The sequence below is a fragment of the Pleurodeles waltl genome, unplaced genomic scaffold, assembly GCF_031143425.1.
Source record: "Pleurodeles waltl isolate 20211129_DDA unplaced genomic scaffold, aPleWal1.hap1.20221129 scaffold_91, whole genome shotgun sequence".
Taxonomy (NCBI): Eukaryota; Metazoa; Chordata; class Amphibia; order Caudata; family Salamandridae; genus Pleurodeles; species Pleurodeles waltl.
In genome coordinates, this window is record NW_027150403.1 from 491720 (window position 1) to 512940 (window position 21221).

Sequence of the window (21221 nt, forward strand, 5' to 3'; positions counted from 1 at the left end):
AGCAGTGCTCATAGGAACATTAAATGCACAGTGCTTCTCCATGGTAATTTCGGGTCCAGTTCTGAAATCACCTCTTGGAATGAAAGTGATGCCAGTTCCTTTCTTCCAAGGCAAGAGATCGTGTTCCGGAAGGCTCAGCTTTGAGCGTCATGAACATTGGCCCTCAGTCCTTGCATCCCAGTCCAATGCACAGCCACATAAAGCAAGCAGGTGTGTCTGTTTCCATAGTGTGGTGGTTCCAGTACAATGCATAGCCACATGAAGCAAACCGGCAAGTGTGTCTGTTTGTGTAGTGTAGTGGTTATCATGCGCACCTCACATGCAAAAGGTCCCTGGTTCGAAGCCAAGCAAAAACAGCAAGTCGCTGGGCTTTTTCCCAGTATTTGCATTTCCTGACTCAGCTGACAGGCAAGCTGAGATAAAAGAGACTGTGTCTATCCCTCACCATCGTGAGGTACTACGCTCCTGGGGCATCTGTCACAGCTCACCAAGAGGAGTTGCCCCAGCTTACGTCAGTCAGTTGCTCACTGTTTGACCTTTGCATTGAAGCCTGAGCCTACCGCATTCAAGCCAGCCAAGGAAGGAAGGTATGAGAGCGAAAATAGCTTTCCTGCCCTCACCAAGAACACACACCTTGAGCAAATAAGGTGCCAGACTTACAAGGCCCAATCGCCAACGGAGCATCACATTTAGTGACGCCCCGGTGGCACTATGCACTGCGCGGTATTTACAAGATGGCGTTCAGCCACTTTTTGTGGCTTAACACCACCTTGTAAATACGGCACCGTAGCATTCAGCGCTTTCCCTGGAAGGGGCGTGCAATGGGTGTTGCTGTGAGTGTGCCACAGCAACACCATAGCATTTTGATGCTGCTCCAGATTTAGGAGTTGTCGTAAATCTGCGTCAGCGCCAAAATCCAACGCCATCCCAGGGGTATCTTTAGAGTGGCGCACTGAGGAGAAATGTTTTCATTTCTCCTCGTTTTTTCTCTTTCTATGTGTGCTGCATTCTGCAGCACACATAGAAGTAAGAGCAAATCACCATTGAAGATTTTTCTTTTGGCCAGGAAGGTGTCCCTTCTTGCACAAAAACAATTTCCACCTCAACGCAGTCATCCTTGTACCATGGTGCAAGAACGGCTGCGTTGGCGCTCAGCAGCTAATTTAGAGCTGGCGCAGGGGGAAGCACAGGGGTGCGCTGTATTCTACTAAATACGGCGCTTCCCTGCATTTTGAAAATGACGGAGCGTGGGGCTTGCAAATTTGGCACAGCGTCGCGCTCACTCATTTTCTTGTAAATCTGGGACAAAATGTCTAAAGGATAAAGGCTTTTTATGTCATGCTCGATGACGACCATGCAAATGACTCTAGTCATACTGCAGAAGAGAGCACCATGTGGCGTTTCTTGCTTTGGGATGTAGTCTCCCACTCTCTCCCACCAACCCTCGGAGCAGGGTGGGAGCCGTAGTGCTTCTGTGCCCAGACTCGTTGGTCTAGGGGTGTGATTCTCACTTTGGGTGCGAGAGGTCCCGGTGTTCAAATCCCGGACGAGCCCATTTTAGCGGAAAACAATCAAATCCTGCTGAAAATACACAACCCCTCAACATTTCTCATTCCACTCGAAGCATTGTTGCGCAAAACATATTTTTTGCCTCAGGCGAAAAATGGATTACAATGCCTTGGCTTCCTTCCTGCTTGCTCTCAGTGCGCCCTGTGTGATGATTTCACAGGCTTGCGTTCCTGGCATTTAGGCATCAGATATTTGTCTGTCTCTGCCCGCAGCTGTGACTTTTCAGGACGTCTGAGTGTATGCATGCTGGCTGACACCGCTGCAATTTTCACACTTACCCCTCGCATTCTGAGCAACTGCTGATCAAGTATAGAGGAAATCGGGCAAACATATGAGGGGAACTGTGCTCCTTCAGTCAAGCCAGCAAGCTTGTTTCTGTAGAGTAGTGGTTATCACATTTGCCTCACACGCAAAAGGTCCCAGGTTCGACACTGGGCAGCAGTAGCTTTTGTGTTTGCTCACTAAAACCTCAGTCTCTCTCAATGCACACTTAGACAGAAATGACCTTTAAAAACTTGTGACCTGTGTAAAATGTGCTTTACTATTGCAGGACGATAAAAAGTTATCTGCATCCCTCGGTGGTCGTGCATGTGCCTTGTTTCTTGTTCTGTTTTTTTTTCTTTTCTTGGCCATGTTATATTGTGGGGCCTTTAAAGCTGTGACTTTGATAGGAACATTGCAAGCGGCAGCATCAACAAGTGCAGACTGAAGAGTCAGACCTGCACAATGTTTTGGCTGTCAGGATGGCCGAGTGGTCTAAGGTGCCAGACTCAAGAGAGCTTGATCTTCAGTGAAGCTGAGCCTTCTGGTCTCTTCATGGAGGTGTGGGTTCAAATCCCACTCCTAACAGGTGTGTTTTCTTACCTTAAATCTTGCTCTGCTTGCACAGCCAGCTCCTCACACCACTATCTTTGGAAGCTGCTGTGGCATGTGAGGAGAAATCCACCAACCCATCGGTTGGGCCCTCAATCAAAATTCTGTGTATTACTGGAAGGGTCATCTCAGGCACACCTTCTGTTAGAGCTGCACTTTATGACAGTAACTACCATGCTGGTTTCTACTTAAGCAGTTGATTCTATCGTTTGAAGTGAGTCTCTCCTGCCACCTTTTGGGCAAAGAAGACACTGCCCCTGCAACAACACAGGCAGACAAGCTCAAACTGGGTTTCTTGGTTAGGTGGGCGGAGCATATTGGCAATGGTGCCTCCTCGTGACTTGCAATTTACATGAAGAAGACAGAGAGGCAGCTGGGAGTAGGCAGTACCCATGAACCCCTGAACACTGTCTTGCGACTTGCACACAATTCTGAAATGAGGCGGGGAAAGGAGGTGATTTCCCCATCAAGGGCCATTCCGGGAAATCAGCCACCCCGCGTCTCCCAGGTGAGTGTTTCAGGCCTATGAGCCACTACTATAAATCTCGCCTGATCGAGCGCTGAGGGAGCAAGTGTGCTTGAACCCAAGAGGCATGCTTCTCTGGCTCAAGAGCTAGCAGGCCCTTCAGTGCTTCTGGTCTGGAAGTCTAAGGTGCAAGGGTCCAGGACTTGCAGAGGGTTACAACTACCAGAAAGGGTCTGCTTTTCACATCAGTGCCCTAGTTCAGCTCACTGGCACAGGGCATCTTGACTACCTCTTTCCTTGCTAGAGACAAACAAAAAATCCTTGACAGAAAACATCAATTGCTATGGCACGCTTAGAGAGAGAGCCTCCGAATGGCCCTGCTTTTCTGAAAGACGCTTCAGAAGATGTTTCAAATGCCTCTGCAGCAGCAGTGTAGTTGGTATAGGGGTATGATTCTCGCTTCGGGTGTGAGAGGACCTTGGTTCAAATCCCAGACAAACCCTTACCTTTATAGGTTCAGTCTGTGTTTTAAACAGGAGTATTTCTGCTTTTCACTCTTGTAAGATGTCATGTTGCAATGCAATACATGCTTTATACTTGCGTTGAGACGGTTCAGCATCATGAAGGTATGCGAGATTTCTTTGCAACTGCTTTTCTGTGCTGGAGCAGCAGTGCTCATAGGAACATTAAATGCACAGTGCTTCTCCATGGTAATTTCGGGTCCAGTTCTGAAATCACCTCTTGGAATGAAAGTGAGGCGAGTTCCTTTCTTCCAAGGCAAGAGATCGTGTTCCGGAAGGCTCAGCTTTGAGCGTCATGAACATTGGCCCTCAGTCCTTGCATCCCAGTCCAATGCAGAGCCACATAAAGCAAGCAGGTGTGTCTGTTTCCATAGTGTGGTGGTTCCAGTACAATGCATAGCCACATGAAGCAAACCGGCAAGTGTGTCTGTTTGTGTAGTGTAGTGGTTATCATGCGCACCTCACATGCAAAAGGTCCCTGGTTCGAAGCCAAGCAAAAACAGCAAGTCGCTGGGCTTTTTCCCAGTATTTGCATTTCCTGACTCAGCTGACAGACAAGCTGAGATAAAAGAGACTGTGTCTATCCCTCATCATCGTGAGGTACTACGCTCCTGGGGCATCTGTCACAGCTCACCAAGAGGAGTGGCGCCAGCTTACGTCAGTCAGTTGCTCACTGTTTGACCTTTGCATTGAAGCCTGAGCCTACCGAATTCAAGCCAGCCAAGGAAGGAAGGTATGAGAGCGAAAATAGCTTTCCTGCCCTCACCAAGAACACACACCTTGAGCAAATAAGGTGCCAGACTTACAAGGCCCAATCGCCAACGGAGCATCACTTTTAGTGACGCCCCGGTGGCACTATGCACTGCGCAGTATTTACAAGATGGCGTTCAGCCACTTTTTGTGGCTTAACACCACCTTGTAAATACGGCACCGTAGCATTCAGCGCTTTCCCTGGAAGGAGCGTGCAATGGGTGTTGCTGTGAGTGTGCCACAGCAACACCATAGCATTTTGATGCTACTCCAGATTTAGGAGTTGTCGTAAATCTGCGTCAGCGCCAAAATCCAACGCCATCCCAGGGGTATCGTTAGAGTGGCGCACTGAGGAGAAATGTTTTCATTTCTCCTCGTTTATTCTCTTTCTATGTGTGCTGCATTCTGCAGCACACATAGAAGTAAGAGCAAATCACCATTGAAGATTTTTCTTTTGGCCAGGAAGGTGTCCCTTCTTGCACAAAAACAATTTCCACCTCAACGCAGTCATCCTTGTACCATGGTGCAAGAACGGCTGCGTTGGCGCTCAGCAGCTAATTTAGAGCTGGCGCAGGGGGAAGCACAGGGGTGCGCTGTATTCTACTAAATACGGCGCTTCCCTGCATTTTGAAAATGACGGAGCGTGGGGCTTGCAAATTTGGCACAGCGTCGCGCTCACTCATTTTCTTGTAAATCTGGGACAAAATGTCTAAAGGATAGAGGCTTTTTATGTCATGATCGATGATGACCATGCAAATGACTCTAGTCATACTGCAGAAGAGAGCACCATGCGGCGTTTCTTGCTTTGGGATGTAGTCTCCCACTCTCTGCCACCAACCCTCGGAGCAGGGTGGGAGCCGTAGTGCTTCTGTGCCCAGGCTCGTTGGTCTAGGGGTGTGATTCTCACTTCGGGTGCGAGAGGTCCCGGTGTTCAAATCCCGGACGAGCCCATTTTAGTGGAAAACAATCAAATCCTGCTCAAAATACACAACCCCTCAACATTTCTCATTCCACTCGAAGCATTGTTGCGCAAAACATATTTTTTGCCTCAAGCGAAAAATGGATTACAATGCCTTGGCTTCCTTCCTGCTTGCTCTCAGTGCGCCCTGTGTGATGATTTCACAGGCTTGCGTTCCTGGCATTTAGGCATCAGATATTTGTCTGTCTCTGCCCGCAGCTGTGACTTTTCAGGACGTCTGAGTGTATGCATGCTGGCTGACACCGCTGCAATTTTCACACTTACCCCTCGCATTCTGAGCAACTGCTGATCAAGTATAGAGGAAATCGGGCAAACATATGAGGGGAACTGTGCTCCTTCAGTCAAGCCAGCAAGCTTGTTTCTGTAGAGTAGTGGTTATCACATTTGGCTCACGCGCAAAAAGTCCCCGGTTCGACACTGGGCAGCAGTAGCTTTTGTGTTTGCTCACTAAAACCTCAGTCTCTCTCAATGCACACTTAGACAGAAATTACCTTTAAAAACTTGTGACCTGTGTAAAATGTGCTTTACTATTGCAGGACGATTAAAAGTTATCTGCATCCCTCGGTGGTCGTGCATGTGCCTTGTTTCTTGTTCTGTTTTTTTTTTTTTACTTGGCCATGTTATATTGTGGGGCCTTTAAAGCTGTGACTTTGATAGGAACATTGCAAGCGGCAGCATCAACAAGTGCAGACTGAAGAGTCAGACCTGCACAATGTTTTGGCTGTCAGGATGGCCGAGTGGTCTAAGGTGCCAGACTCAAGAGAGCTTGATCTTCAGTGAAGCTGAGCCTTCTGGTCTCTTCATGGAGGCGTGGGTTCAAATCCCACTCCTAACAGGTGTGTTTTCTTACCTTAAAGCTTGCTCTGCTTGCACAGCCAGCTCCTCACACCACTATCTTTGGAAGCTGCTGTGGCATGTGAGGAGAAATCCACCAACCCATCGGTTGGGCCCTCAATCAAAATTCTGTGTATTACTGGAAGGGTCATCTCAGGCACACCTTCTGTTAGAGCTGCACTTTATGACAGTAACTACCATGCTGGTTTCTACTTAAGCAGTTGATTCTATCGTTTGAAGTGAGTCTCTCCTGCCACCTTTTGGGCAAAGAAGACACTGCCCCTGCAACAACACAGGCAGACAAGCTCAAACTGGGTTTCTTGGTTAGGTGGGCGGAGCATATTGGCAATGGTGCCTCCTCGTGACTTGCAATTTACATGAAGAAGACAGAGAGGCAGCTGGGAGTAGGCAGTACCCATGAACCCCTGAACACTGTCTTGCGACTTGCACACAATTCTGAAATGAGGCGGGGGAAAGGAGGTGATTTCCCCATCAAGGGCCATTCCGGGAAATCAGCCACCCCGCGTCTCCCAGGTGAGTGTTTCAGGCCTATGAGCCACTACTATCAATCTCACCTGATCGAGCGCTGAGTGAGCAAGTGTGCTTGAATCCAAGAGGCATGCTTCTCTGGCTCAAGAGCTAGCAGGCCCTTCAGTGCTTCTGGTCTGGAAGTCTAAGGTGCAAGGGTCCAGGACTTGCAGAGGGTTACAACTACCAGAAAGGGTCTGCTTTTCACATCAGTGCCCTAGTTCAGCTCACTGGCACAGGGCATCCTGACTACCTCTTTCCTTGCTAGAGACAAACAAAAAATCCTTGACAGAAAACATCAATTGCTATGGCACGCTTAGAGAGAGAGCCTCCGAATGGCCCTGCTTTTCTGAAAGACGCTTCAGAAGATGTTTCAAATGCCTCTGCAGCAGCAGTCTAGTTGGTATAGGGGTATGATTCTCGCTTCGGGTGTGAGAGGACCTTGGTTCAAATCCCAGACAAACCCTTACCTTTATAGGTTCAGTCTGTGTTTTAAACAGGAGTATTTCTGCTTTTCACTCTTGTAAGATGTCATGTTGCAATGCAATACATGCTTTATACCTGCGTTGAGACGGTTCAGCATCATGAAGGTATGCAAGATTTCTTTGCAACTGCTTTTCTGTGCTGGAGCAGCAGTGCTCATAGGAACATTAAATGCACAGTGCTTCTCCATGGTAATTTCGGGTCCAGTTCTGAAATCACCTCTTGGAATGAAAGTGATGCCAGTTCCTTTCTTCCAAGGCAAGAGATCGTGTTCCGGAAGGCTCAGCTTTGAGCGTCATGAACATTGGCCCTCAGTCCTTGCATCCCAGTCCAATGCAGAGCCACATAAAGCAAGCAGGTGTGTCTGTTTCCATAGTGTGGTGGTTCCAGTACAATGCATAGCCACATGAAGCAAACCGGCAAGTGTGTCTGTTTGTGTAGTGTAGTGGTTATCATGCGCACCTCACATGCAAAAGATCCCTGGTTCGAAGCCAAGCAAAAACAGCAAGTCGCTGGGCTTTTTCCCAGTATTTGCATTTCCTGATTCAGCTGACAGGCAAGCTGAGATAAAAGAGACTGTGTCTATCCCTCACCATCGTGAGGTACTACGCTCCTGGGGCATCTGTCACAGCTCACCAAGAGGAGTTGCGCCAGCTTACGTCAGTCAGTTGCTCACTGTTTGACCTTTGCATTGAAGCCTGAGCCTACCGCATTCAAGCCAGCCAAGGAAGGTATGTGAGCGAAAATAGCTTTCCTGCCCTCACCAAGAACACACACCTTGAGCAAATAAGGTGCCAGACTTACAAGGCCCAATCGCCAACGGAGCATCACTTTTAGTGACGCCCCGGTGGCACTATGCACTGCGCGGTATTTACAAGATGGCGTTCAGCCACTTTTTGTGGCTTAACACCACCTTGTAAATACGGCACCGTAGCATTCAGCGCTTTCCCTGGAAGGGGCGTGCAATGGGTGTTGCTGTGAGTGTGCCACAGCAACACCATAGCATTTTGATGCTGCTCCAGATTTAGGAGTTGTCATAAATCTGCGTCAGCGCCAAAATCCAACGCCATCCCAGGGGTATCGTTAGAGTGGCGCACTGAGGAGAAATGTTTTCATTTCTCCTCGTTTTTTCTCTTTCTATGTGTGCTGCATTCTGCAGCACACATAGAAGTAAGAGCAAATCACCATTGAAGATTTTTCTTTTGGCCAGGAAGGTGTCCCTTCCTGCACAAAAACAATTTCCCCCTCAACGCAGTCATCCTTGTACCATGGTGCAAGAACGGCTGCGTTGGCGCTCAGCAGCTAATTTAGAGCTGGCGCAGGGGGAAGCACAGGAGTGCGCTGTATTCTACTAAATACGGCGCTTCCCTGCATTTTGAAAATGACGGAGCGTGGGGCTTGCAAATTTGGCACAGCATCGCGCTCAGTCATTTTCTTGTAAATCTGGGACATAATGTCTAAAGGATAGAGGCTTTTTATGTCATGTTCGATGACGACCATGCAAATGACTCTAGTCATACTGCAGAAGAGAGCACCATGTGGCGTTTCTTGCTTTGGGATGTAGTCTCCCACTCTCTGCCACCAACCCTCGGAGCAGGGTGGGAGCCGTAGCACTTCTGTGCCCAGGCTCGTTGGTCTAGGGGTATGATTCTCGCTTCGGGTGCGAGAGGTCCCGGGTTCAAATCCCAGACGAGCCCATTTTAGCGGAAAACAATCAAATCCTGCTCAAAATACACAACCCCTCAACATTTCTCATTCCACTCGAAGCATTGTTGCGCAAAACATATTTTTTGCCTCAGGCGAAAAATGGATTACAATGCCTTGGCTTCCTTCCTGCTTGCTCTCAGTGCGCCCTGTGTGATGATTTCACAGGCTTGCGTTCCTGGCATTTAGGCATCAGATATTTGTCTGTCTCTGCCCGCAGCTGTGACTTTTCAGGACGTCTGAGTGTATGCATGCTGGCTGACACCGCTGCAATTTTCACACTTACCCCTCGCATTCTGAGCAACTGCTGATCAAGTATAGAGGAAATCGGGCAAACATATGAGGGGAACTGTGCTCCTTCAGTCAAGCCAGCAAGCTTGTTTCTGTAGAGTAGTGGTTATCACATTTGCCTCACACGCAAAAGGTCCCCGGTTCGACACGGGGCAGCAGTAGCTTTTGTGTTTGCTCACTAAAACCTCAGTCTCTCTCAATGCACACTTAGACAGAAATGACCTTTAAAAACTTGTGACCTGTGTAAAATGTGCTTTACTATTGCAGGACGATAAAAAGTTATCTGCATCCCTCGGTGGTCGTGCATGTGCCTTGTTTCTTGTTCTGTTTTTTTTTTTTTCTTGGCCATGTTATATTGTGGGGTCTTTAAAGCTGTGACTTTGATAGGAACATTGCAAGCGGCAGCATCAACAAGTGCAGACTGAAGAGTCAGACCTGCACAATGTTTTGGCTGTCAGGATGGCCGAGTGGTCTAAGGTGCCAGACTCAAGAGAGCTTGATCTTCAGTGAAGCTGAGCCTTCTGGTCTCTTCATGGAGGCGTGAGTTCAAATCCCACTCCTAACAGGTGTGTTTTCTTACCTTAAATCTTGCTCTGCTTGCACAGCCAGCTCCTCACATCACTATCTTTGGAAGCTGCTGTGGCATGTGAGGAGAAATCCACCAACCCATCGGCTGGGCCCTCAATCAAAATTCTGGTAATTACTGGAAGGGGCATCTCAGGCACACCTTCTGTTAGAGCTGCACTTTATGACAGTAACTACCATGCTGGTTTCTACTTAAGCAGTTGATTCTATCGTTTGAAGTGAGTCTCTCCTGCCACCTTTTGGGCAAAGAAGACAATGCCCCTGCAACAACACAGGCAGACAAGCTCAAACTGGGTTTCTTGGTTAGGTGGGCGGAGCATATTGGCAGTGGTGCCTCCTCGTGACTTGCAATTTACATGAAGAAGACAGAGAGGCAGCTGGGAGTAGGCAGTACCCATGAACCCCTGAACACTGTCTTGCGACTTGCACACAATTCTGAAATGAGGCGGGGGAAAGGAGGTGATTTCCCCATCAAGGGCCATTCCGGGAAATCAGCCACCCCGCGTCTCCCAGGTGAGTGTTTCAGGCCTATGAGCCACTACTATAAATCTCGCCTGATCGAGCGCTGAGTGAGCAAGTGTGCTTGAATCCAAGAGGCATGCTTCTCTGGCTCAAGTGCTAGCAGGCCCTTCAGTGCTTCTGGTCTGGAAGTCTAAGGTGCAAGGGTCCAGGACTTGCAGAGGGTTACAACTACCAGAAAGGGTCTGCTTTTCACATCAGTGCCCTAGTTCAGCTCACTGGCACAGGGCATCTTGACTACCTCTTTCCTTGCTAGAGACAAACAAAAAATCCTTGACAGAAAACATCAATTGCTATGGCACTGGCCCTGCTTTTCTGAAAGACGCTTCAGAAGATGTTTCAAATGCTTCTGCAGCAGCAGTCTAGTTGGTATAGGGGTATGATTCTCGCTTCGGGTGTAAGAGGACCTTGGTTCAAATCCCAGACAAACCCTTACCTTTATAGGTTCAGTCTGTGTTTTAAACAGGAGTATTTCTGCTTTTCACTCTTGTAAGATGTCATGTTGCAATGCAATACATGCTTTATACCTGCGTTGAGATGGTTCAGCATCATGAAGGTATGCAAGATTTCTTTGCAACTGCTTTTCTGTGCTGGAGCAGCAGTGCTCATAGGAACATTAAATGCACAGTGCTTCTCCATGGTAATTTCGGGTCCAGTTCTGAAATCACCTCTTGGAATGAAAGTGATGCCAGTTCCTTTCTTCCACGGCAAGAGATCGTGTTCCGGAAGGCTCAGCTTTGAGCGTCATGAACATTGGCCCTCAGTCCTTGCATCCCAGTCCAATGCAGAGCCACATAAAGCAAGCAGGTGTGTCTGTTTCCATAGTGTGGTGGTTCCAGTACAATGCATAGCCACATGAAGCAAACCGGCAAGTGTGTCTGTTTGTGTAGTGTAGTGGTTATCATGCGCACCTCACATGCAAAAGATCCCTGGTTCGAAGCCAAGCAAAAACAGCAAGTCGCTGGGCTTTTTCCCAGTATTTGCATTTCCTGATTCAGCTGTCAGGCAAGTTGAGATAAAAGAGACTATGTCTATCCCTCACCATCGTGAGGTACTACGCTCCTGGGGCATCTGTCACAGCTCACCAAGAGGAGTTGCGCCAGCTTACGTCAGTCAGTTGCTCACTGTTTGACCTTTGTATTGAAGCCTGAGCCTACCGCATTCAAGCCAGCCAAGGAAGGTATGAGAGCGAAAATAGCTTTCCTGCCCTCACCAAGAACACACACCTTGAGCAAATAAGGTGCCAGACTTACAAGGCCCAATCGCCAACGGAGCATCACTTTTAGTGACGCCCCGGTGGCACTATGCACTGCGCGGTATTTACAAGATGGCGTTCAGCCACTTTTTGTGGCTTAACACCACCTTGTAAATACGGCACCGTAGCATTCAGCGCTTTCCCTGGAAGGGGCGTGCAATGGGTGTTGCTGTGAGTGTGCCACAGCAACACCATAGCATTTTGATGCTGCTCCAGATTTAGGAGTTGTCGTAAATCTGCGTCAGCGCCAAAATCCAACGCCATCCCAGGGGTATCGTTAGAGTGGCGCACTGAGGAGAAATGTTTTCATTTCTCCTCGTTTTTTCTCTTTCTATGTGTGCTGCATTCTGCAGCACACATAGAAGTAAGAGCAAATCACCATTGAAGATTTTTCTTTTGGCCAGGAAGGTGTCCCTTCCTGCACAAAAACAATTTCCCCCTCAACGCAGTCATTCTTGTACCATGGTGCAAGAACGGCTGCGTTGGCGCTCAGCAGCTAATTTAGAGCTGGCGCAGGGGGAAGCACAGGAGTGCGCTGTATTCTACTAAATACGGCGCTTCCCTGCATTTTGAAAATGACGGAGCGTGGGGCTTGCAAATTTGGCACAGCGTCGCGCTCAGTCATTTTCTTGTAAATCTGGGACAAAATGTCTAAAGGATAGAGGCTTTTTATGTCATGTTCGATGACGACCATGCAAATGACTCTAGTCATACTGCAGAAGAGAGCACCATGTGGCGTTTCTTGCTTTGGGATGTAGTCTCCCACTCTCTGCCACCAACCCTCGGAGCAGGGTGGGAGCCGTAGCACTTCTGTGCCCAGGCTCGTTGGTCTAGGGGTATGATTCTCGCTTCGGGTGCGAGAGGTCCCGGGTTCAAATCCCAGATGAGCCCATTTTAGCGGAAAACAATCAAATCCTGCTCAAAATACACAACCCCTCAACATTTCTCATTCCACTCGAAGCATTGTTGCGCAAAACATATTTTTTGCCTCAGGCGAAAAATGGATTACAATGCCTTGGCTTCCTTCCTGCTTGCTCTCAGTGCGCCCTGTGTGATGATTTCACAGGCTTGCGTTCCTGGCATTTAGGCATCAGATATTTGTCTGTCTCTGCCCGCAGCTGTGACTTTTCAGGACGTCTGAGTGTATGCATGCTGGCTGACACCGCTGCAATTTTCACACTTACCCCTCGCATTCTGAGCAACTGCTGATCAAGTATAGAGGAAATCGGGCAAACATATGAGGGGAACTGTGCTCCTTCAGTCAAGCCAGCAAGCTTGTTTCTGTAGAGTAGTGGTTATCACATTTGCCTCACACGCAAAAGGTCCCCGGTTCGACACGGGGCAGCAGTAGCTTTTGTGTTTGCTCACTAAAACCTCAGTCTCTCTCAATGCACACTTAGACAGAAATGACCTTTAAAAACTTGTGACCTGTGTAAAATGTGCTTTACTATTGCAGGACGATAAAAAGTTATCTGCATCCCTCGGTGGTCGTGCATGTGCCTTGTTACTTGTTCTGTTTTTTTTTTTTTCTTGGCCATGTTATATTGTGGGGTCTTTAAAGCTGTGACTTTGATAGGAACATTGCAAGCGGCAGCATCAACAAGTGCAGACTGAAGAGTCAGACCTGCACAATGTTTTGGCTGTCAGGATGGCCGAGTGGTCTAAGGTGCCAGACTCAAGAGAGCTTGATCTTCAGTGAAGCTGAGCCTTCTGGTCTCTTCATGGAGGCGTGAGTTCAAATCCCACTTCTAACAGGTGTGTTTTCTTACCTTAAATCTTGCTCTGCTTGCACAGCCAGCTCCTCACATCACTATCTTTGGAAGCTGCTGTGGCATGTGAGGAGAATCCACCAACCCATCGGCTGGGCCCTCAATCAAAATTCTGGTAATTACTGGAAGGGGCATCTCAGGCACACCTTCTGTTAGAGCTGCACTTTATGACAGTAACTACCATGCTGGTTTCTACTTAAGCAGTTGATTCTATCGTTTGAAGTGAGTCTCTCCTGCCACCTTTTGGGCAAAGAAGACAATGCCCCTGCAACAACACAGGCAGACAAGCTCAAACTGGGTTTCTTGGTTAGGTGGGCGGAGCATATTGGCAGTGGTGCCTCCTCGTGACTTGCAATTTACATGAAGAAGACAGAGAGGCAGCTGGGAGTAGGCAGTACCCATGAACCCCTGAACACTGTCTTGCGACTTGCACACAATTCTGAAATGAGGCGGGGGAAAGGAGGTGATTTCCCCATCAAGGGCCATTCCGGGAAATCAGCCACCCCGCGTCTCCCAGGTGAGTGTTTCAGGCCTATGAGCCACTACTATAAATCTCGCCTGATCGAGCGCTGAGTGAGCAAGTGTGCTTGAATCCAAGAGGCATGCTTCTCTGGCTCAAGTGCTAGCGGGCCCTTCAGTGCTTCTGGTCTGGAAGTCTAAGGTGCAAGGGTCCAGGACTTGCAGAGGGTTACAACTACCAGAAAGGGTCTGCTTTTCACATCAGTGCCCTAGTTCAGCTCACTGGCACAGGGCATCTTGACTACCTCTTTCCTTGCTAGAGACAAACAAAAAATCCTTGACAGAAAACATCAATTGCTATGACACGCTTAGAGAGAGAGCCTCCGAATGACCCTGCTTTTCTGAAAGACGCTTCAGAAGATGTTTCAAATGCCTCTGCAGCAGCAGTCTAGTTGGTATAAGGGTATGATTCTTGCTTCGGGTGTGAGAGGACCTTGGTTCAAATACCAGACAAACCCTTACCTTTATAGGTTCAGTCTGTGTTTTAAACAGGAGTATTTCTGCTTTTCACTCTTGTAAGATGTCATGTTGCAATGCAATACATGCTTTATACCTGCGTTGAGACAGGTTCAGCATCATGAAGGTATGCGAGATTTCTTTGCAACTGCTTTTCTGTGCTGGAGCAGCAGTGCTCATAGGAACTTTAAATGCACAGTGCTTCTCCATGGTAATTTCGGGTCCAGTTCTGAAATCACCACTTGGAATGAAAGTGATGCCAGTTCCTTTCTTCCAAGGCAAGAGATCGTGTTCCGGAAGGCTCAGCTTTGAGCGTCATGAACATTGGCCCTCAGTCCTTGCATCCCAGTCCAATGCAGAGCCACATAAAGCAAGCAGGTGTGTCTGTTTCCATAGTGTGGTGGTTCCAGTACAATGCATAGCCACATGAAGCAAACCGGCAAGTGTGTCTGTTTGTGTAGTGTAGTGGTTATCATGCGCACCTCACATGCAAAAGGTCCCTGGATCGAAGCCAAGCAAATACAGCAAGTCGCTGGGCTTTTTCCCAGTATTTGCATTTCCTGACTCAGCTGACAGGCAAGCTGAGATAAAAGAGACTGTGTCTATCCCTCACCATCGTGAGGAACTATGCTCCTGGGGCATCTGTCACAACTCACCAAGAGGAGTTGCGCCAGCTTACGTCAGTCAGTTGCTCACTGTTTGACCTTTGCATTGAAGCCTGAGCCTACCACATTCAAGCCAGCCAAGGAAGGAAGGTATGAGAGCGAAAATAGCTTTCCTGCCCTCACCAAGAACACACACCTTGAGCAAATAAGGTGCCAGACTTACAAGGCCCAATCGCCAACGCAGCATCACTTTTAGTGACGCCCCGCTGGCACTATGCACTGCGCGGTATTTACAAGATGGCGTTCAGCCACTTTTTGTGGCTTAACACCACCTTGTAAATACGGCACCTTAGCATTCAGCGCTTTCCCTGGAAGGGGCGTGCAATGGGTGTTGCTGTGAGTGTGCCACAGCAACACGATAGCATTTTAATGCTGCTTCAGATTTAGGAGTTGTCGTAAATCTGCGTCAGCGCCAAAATCCAACGCCATCCCAGGGGTATCGTTAGAGTGGCGCACTGAGGAGAAATGTTTTCATTTCTCCTCGTTTTTTTCTCTTTCTATGTGTGCTGCATTCTGCAGCACACATAGAAGTAAGAGCAAATCACCATTGAAGATTTTTCTTTTGGCCAGGAAGGTGTCCCTTCCTGCACAAAAACAATTTCCCCCTCAACGCAGTCATCCTTGTACCATGGTGCAAGAACGGCTGCGTTGGCGCTCAGCAGCTAATTTAGAGCTGGCGCAGGGGGAAGCACAGGGGTGCGCTGTATTCTACTAAATACGGCGCTTCCCTGCATTTTGAAAATGACGGAGCGTGGGGCTTGCAAATTTGGCACAGCGTCGCGCTCAGTCATTTTCTTGTAAATCTGGGACAAAATGTCTAAAGGATAAAGGCTTTTTATGTCATGTTCGATGACGACCATGCAAATGACTCTAGTCATACTGCAGAAGAGAGCACCATGTGGCGTTTCTTGCTTTGGGATGTAGTCTCCCACTCTCTGCCACCAACCCTCGGTCAAGGTGGGAGCCGTAGCGCTTCTGTCCCCCGGCTCGTTGGTCTAGGGGTATGATTCTCGCTTCGGGTGCGAGAGGTCCCGGGTTCAAATCCCGGACGAGCCCATTTTAGCGGAAAACAATCAAATCCTGCTCAAAATACACAACCCCTCAACATTTCTCATTCCACTCGAAGCATTGTTGCGCAAAACATATTTTTTGCCTCAGGCGAAAAATGGATTACAATGCCTTGGCTTCCTTCCTGCTTGCTCTTAGTGCGCCCTGTGTGATGATTTCACAGGCTTGCGTTCCTGGCATTTAGGCATCAGATATTTGTCTGTCTCTGCCCGCAGCTGTGACTTTTCAGGACGTCTGAGTGTTTGCATGCTGGCTGACACCGCTGCAATTTTCACACTTACCCCTCGCATTCTGAGCAACTGCTGATCAAGTATAGAGGAAATCGGGCAAACATATGAGGGGAACTGTGCTCCTTCAGTCAAGCCAGCAAGCTTGTTTCTGTAGTGTAGTGGTTATCACATTTGCCTCACACGCAAAAGGTCCCCGGTTCGACACTGGGCAGCAGTAGCTTTTGTGTTTGCTCACTAAAACCTCAGTCTCTCTCAATGCACACTTAGACAGAAATGACCTTTAAAAACTTGTGACCTGTGTAAAATGTGCTTTACTATTGCAGGACGATAAAAAGTTATCTGCATCCCTTGGTGGTCGTGCATGTGCCTTGTTTCTTGTTCTGTTTTTTTTTTTTTCTAGGCCATGTTATATTGTGGGGCCTTTAAAGCTGTGACTTTGATAGGAACATTGCAAGTGGCAGCATCAACAAGTGCAGACTGAAGAGTCAGACCTGCACAATGTTTTGGCTGTCAGGATGGCCGAGTGGTCTAAGGTGTCAGACTCAAGGGAGCTTGATCTTCAGTGAAGCTGAGCCTTCTGGTCTCTTCATGGAGGTGTGGGTTCAAATCCCACTCCTAACAGGTGTGCTTTCTTACCTTAAATCTTGCTCTGCTTGCACAGCCAGCTCCTCACACCACTATCTTTGGAAGCTGTTGTGGCATGTGAGGAGAAATCCACCAACCCATCGGCTGGGCCCTCAATCAAAATTCTGTGTATTACTGGAAGGGGCATCTCAGGCACACCTTCTGTTAGAGCTGCACTTTATGACAGTAACTACCATGCTGGTTTCTACTTAAGCAGTTGATTCTATCGTTTGAAGTGAGTCTCTCCTGCCACCTTTTGGGCAAAGAAGACACTGCCCCTGCAACAACACAGGCAGACAAGCTCAAACTGGGTTTCTTGGTTAGGTGGGCGGAGCATATTGGCAATGTTGCCTCCTCGTGACTTGCAATTTACATGAAGAAGACAGAGAGGCAGCTGGGAGTAGGCAGTACCCATGAACCCCTGAACACTGTCTTGCGACTTGCACACAATTCTGAAATGAGGCGGGGGAAAGGAGGTGATTTCCCCATCAAGGGCCATTCCGGGAAATCAGCCACCCCGCGTCTCCCAGGTGAGTGTTTCAGGCCTATGAGCCACTACTATAAATCTCGCCTGATCGAACCTGATCGAGCGCTGAGCGAGCAAGTGTGCTTGAATCCAAGAGGCATGCTTCTCTGGCTCAAGAGCTAGCAGGCCCTTCAGTGCTTCTGGTCTGGAAGTCTAAGGTGCAAGGATCCAGGACTTGCAGAGGGTTACAACTACCAGAAAGGGTCTGCTTTTCACATCAGTGCCCTAGTTCAGCTCACTGGCACACAGAATCTTGACTACCTCTTTCCTTGCTAGAGACAAACAAAAAATCCTTGACAGAAAACATCAATTGCTATGGCACGCTTAGAGAGAGAGCCTCCAAATGGCCCTGCTTTTCTGAAAGACGCTTCAGAAGATGTTTCAAATGCCTCTGCAGCAGCAGTCTAGTTGGTATAGGGGTATGATTCTCGCTTTGGGTGTGAGAGGACCTTGGTTCAAATCCCAGACAAACCCTTACCTTTATAGGTTCAGTCTGTGTTTTAAACAGGAGTATTTCTGCTTTTCACTCTTGTAAGATGTCATGTTGCAATGCAATACATGCTTTATACCTGCGTTGAGACGGTTCAGCATCATGAAGGTATGCGAGATTTCTTTGCAACTGCTTTTCTGTGCTGGAGCAGCAGTGCTCATAGGAACATTAAATGCACAGTGCTTCTCCATGGTAATTTCGGGTCCAGTTCTGAAATCACCTCTTGGAATGAAAGTGATGCCAGTTCCTTTCTTCCAAGGCAAGAGATCGTGTTCCGGAAGGCTCAGCTTTGAGCGTCATGAACATTGGCCCTCAGTCCTTGCATCCCAGTCCAATGCAGAGCCACATAAAGCAAGCAGGTGTGTCTGTTTCCATAGTGTGGTGGTTCCAGTACAATGCATAGCCACATGAAGCAAGCCGGCAAGTGTGTCTGTTTGTGTAGTGTAGTGATTATCATGCGCACCTCACATGCAAAAGGTCCCTGGTTCGAAGCCAAGCAAATACAGCAAGTCGCTGGGCTTTTTCCCAGTATTTGCATTTCCTGACTCAGCTGACAGGCAAGCTGAGATAAAAGAGACTGTGTCTATCCCTCACCATCGTGAGGTACTACGCTCCTGGGGCATCTGTCACAGCTCACCAAGAGGAGTTGCGCCAGCTTACGTCAGTCAGTTGCTCACTGTTGACCTTTGCATTGAAGCCTGAGCCTACCGCATTCAAGCCAGCCAAGGAAGGAAGGTATGAGAGCGAAAATAGCTTGCCTGCCCTCACCAAGAACACACACCTTGAGCAAATAAGGTGCCAGACTTACAAGGCCCAATCGCCAATGGAGCATCACTTTTAGTGACGCCCCGGTGGCACTATGCACTGCGCGGTATTTACAAGATGGCGTTCAGCCACTTTTTGTGGCTTAACACCACCTTGTAAATACGGCACCTTAGCATTCAGCCCTTTCCCTGGAAGGGGCGTGCAATGGGTGTTGCTGTGAGTGTGCCACAGCAACACCATAGCATTTCGATGCTGCTCCATATTTAGGAGTTGTCGTAAATCTGTGTCAGCGCCAAAATCCAACGCCATCCCAGGGGTATCGTTAGAGTGGCGCACTGAGGAGAAATGTTTTCATTTCTCCTCGTTTTTTCTCTTTCATTGTGTGCTGCATTCTGCAGCACACATAGAAGTAAGAGCAAATCACCATTGAAGATTTTTCTTTTGGCCAGGAAGGTGTCCCTTCCTGCACAAAAACAATTTCCCCCTCAACGAAGTCATCCTTGTACCATGGTGCAAGAACGGCTGCGTTGGCGCTCAGCAGCTAATTTAGAGCTGGCGCAGGGGGAAGCACAGGGGTGCGCTGTATTCTACTAAATACGGCGCTTCCCTGCATTTTGAAAATGACGGAGCGTGGGGCTTGCAAATTTGGCACAGCGTCGCGCTCAGTCATTTTCTTGTCAATCTGGGACAAAATGTCTAAAGGATAGAGGCTTTTTATGTCATGTTCGATGACGACCATGCAAATGACTCTAGTCATACTGCAGAAGAGAGCACCATGTGGCGTTTCTTGCTTTGGGATGTAGTCTCCCACTCTCTGCCACCAACCCTCGGAGCAGGGTGGGAGCCGTAGCACTTCTGTGCCCAGGCTCGTTGGTCTAGGGGTATGATTCTCGCTTCGGGTGCGAGAGGTCCCGGGTTCAAATCCCTGACGAGCCCATTTTAGCGGAAAACAATCAAATCCTGCTCAAAATACTCAACCCCTCAACATTTCTCATTCCACTCGAAGCATTGTTGCGCAAAACATATTTTTTGCCTCAGGCGAAAAATGGATTACAATGCCTTGGCTTCCTTCCTGCTTGCTCTCAGTGCGCCCTGTGTGATGATTTCACAGGCTTGCGTTCCTGGCATTTAGGCATCAGATATTTGTCTGTCTCTGCCCGCAGCTGTGACTTTTCAGGACGTCTGAGTGTATGCATGCTGGCTGACACCGCTGCAATTTTCACACTTACCCCTCGCATTCTGAGCAACTGCTGATCAAGTATAGAGGAAATCGGGCAAACATATGAGGGGAACTGTGCTCCTTCAGACAAGCCAGCAAGCTTGTTTCTGTAGTGTAGTGGTTATCACATTTGCCTCACACGCAAAAGGTCCCCGGTTCGACACTGGGCAGCAGTAGCTTTTGTGTTTGCTCACTAAAACCTCAGTCTCTCTCAATGCACACTTAGACAGAAATGACTTTTAAAAACTTGTGACCTGTGTAAAATGTGCTTTACTATTGCAGGACGATAAAAAGTTATCTGCATCCCTCGGTGGTCGTGCATGTGCCTTGTTTCTTGTTCTGTTTTTTTTTTTTCTTGGCCATGTTATATTGTGGGGCCTTTAAAGCTGTGACTTTGATAGGAACATTGCAAGCGGCAGCATCAACAAGTGCAGAATGAAGAGTCAGACCTGCACAATGTTTTGGCTGTCAGGGTGGCCGAGTGGTCTAAGGTGCCAGACTCAAGAGAGCTTGATTCAGTGAAGCTTAGCCTTCTGGTCTCTTCATGGAGGCGTGGGTTCAAATCCCACTCCTAACAGGTGTGTTTTCTTCCCTTAAATCTTGCTCTGCTTGCACAGCCAGCTCCTCACACCACTATCTTTGGAAGCTGCTGTGGCATGTGAGGAGAAATCCACCAACCCATCGGCTGGGCCCTCAATCAAATTTCTGTGTATTACTGGAAGGGGCATCTCAGGCACACCTTCTGTTAGAGCTGCACTTTATGACAGTAACTACCATGCTGGTTTCTACTTAAGCAGTTGATTCTATCGTTAGAAGTGAGTCTCTCCTGCCACCTTTTGGGCAAAGAAGACACTGCCCTTGCAACAACACAGGCAGACAAGCTCAAACTGGGTTTCTTGGTTAGGTGGGCGGAGCATATTGGCAATGGTGCCTCCACGTGACTTGCAATTTACATGAAGAAGACAGAGAGGCAGCTGGGATTAGGCAGTACCCATGAACCCCTGAACACTGTCTTGCGACTTGCACACAATTCTGAAATGAGGCGGGGGAAAGGAGGTGATTTCCCCATCAAGGGCCATTCTGGGAAATCAGCCACCCCGCGTCTCCCAGGTGAGTGTTTCAGGCCTATGAGCCACTACTATAAATCTCGCCTGATTGAGCGCTGAGCAAGCAAGTGTGCTTGAATCCAAGAGGCATGCTTCTCTGGCTCATGAGCTAGCAGGCCCTTCAGTGCTTCTGGTCTGGAAGTCTAAGGTGCAAGGGTCCAGGACTTGCAGAGGGTTACAACTACCAGAAAGGGTCTGCTTTTCACATCAGTGCCCTAGTTCAGCTCACTGGCACAGGGCATCTTGACTACCTCTTTCCTTGCTAGAGACAAACAAAAAATCCTTGACAGAAAACATCAATTGCTATGGCACGCTTAGAGAGAGAGCCTCCAAATGGCCCTGCTTTCCTGAAAGACGCTTCAGAAGATGTTTCAAATGCCTCAGCAGCAGCAGTCTAGTTGGTGTAGGGGTATGATTCTCGCTTCGG

At 48.4% G+C, this 21221-nt stretch overlaps 4 non-coding genes across 4 annotated transcripts; all 4 read left to right on the forward strand.

Annotated features, from left to right (window-relative positions):
- Nucleotides 1-8628: 8628 nt before the first annotated feature.
- TRNAP-CGG (transfer RNA proline (anticodon CGG)) lies at nt 8629-8700 on the forward strand. The gene has a single exon. It is a non-coding gene; the product is annotated as a tRNA-Pro (tRNA).
- Nucleotides 8701-12176: 3476 nt separating this feature from the next.
- On the forward strand, nt 12177-12248 carry TRNAP-CGG (transfer RNA proline (anticodon CGG)). Its single transcript has one exon. It is a non-coding gene; the product is annotated as a tRNA-Pro (tRNA).
- Nucleotides 12249-15750: 3502 nt separating this feature from the next.
- On the forward strand, nt 15751-15822 carry TRNAP-CGG (transfer RNA proline (anticodon CGG)). The gene has a single exon. It is a non-coding gene; the product is annotated as a tRNA-Pro (tRNA).
- Nucleotides 15823-19333: 3511 nt separating this feature from the next.
- TRNAP-CGG (transfer RNA proline (anticodon CGG)) lies at nt 19334-19405 on the forward strand. Its single transcript has one exon. It is a non-coding gene; the product is annotated as a tRNA-Pro (tRNA).
- Nucleotides 19406-21221: the final 1816 nt, after the last annotated feature.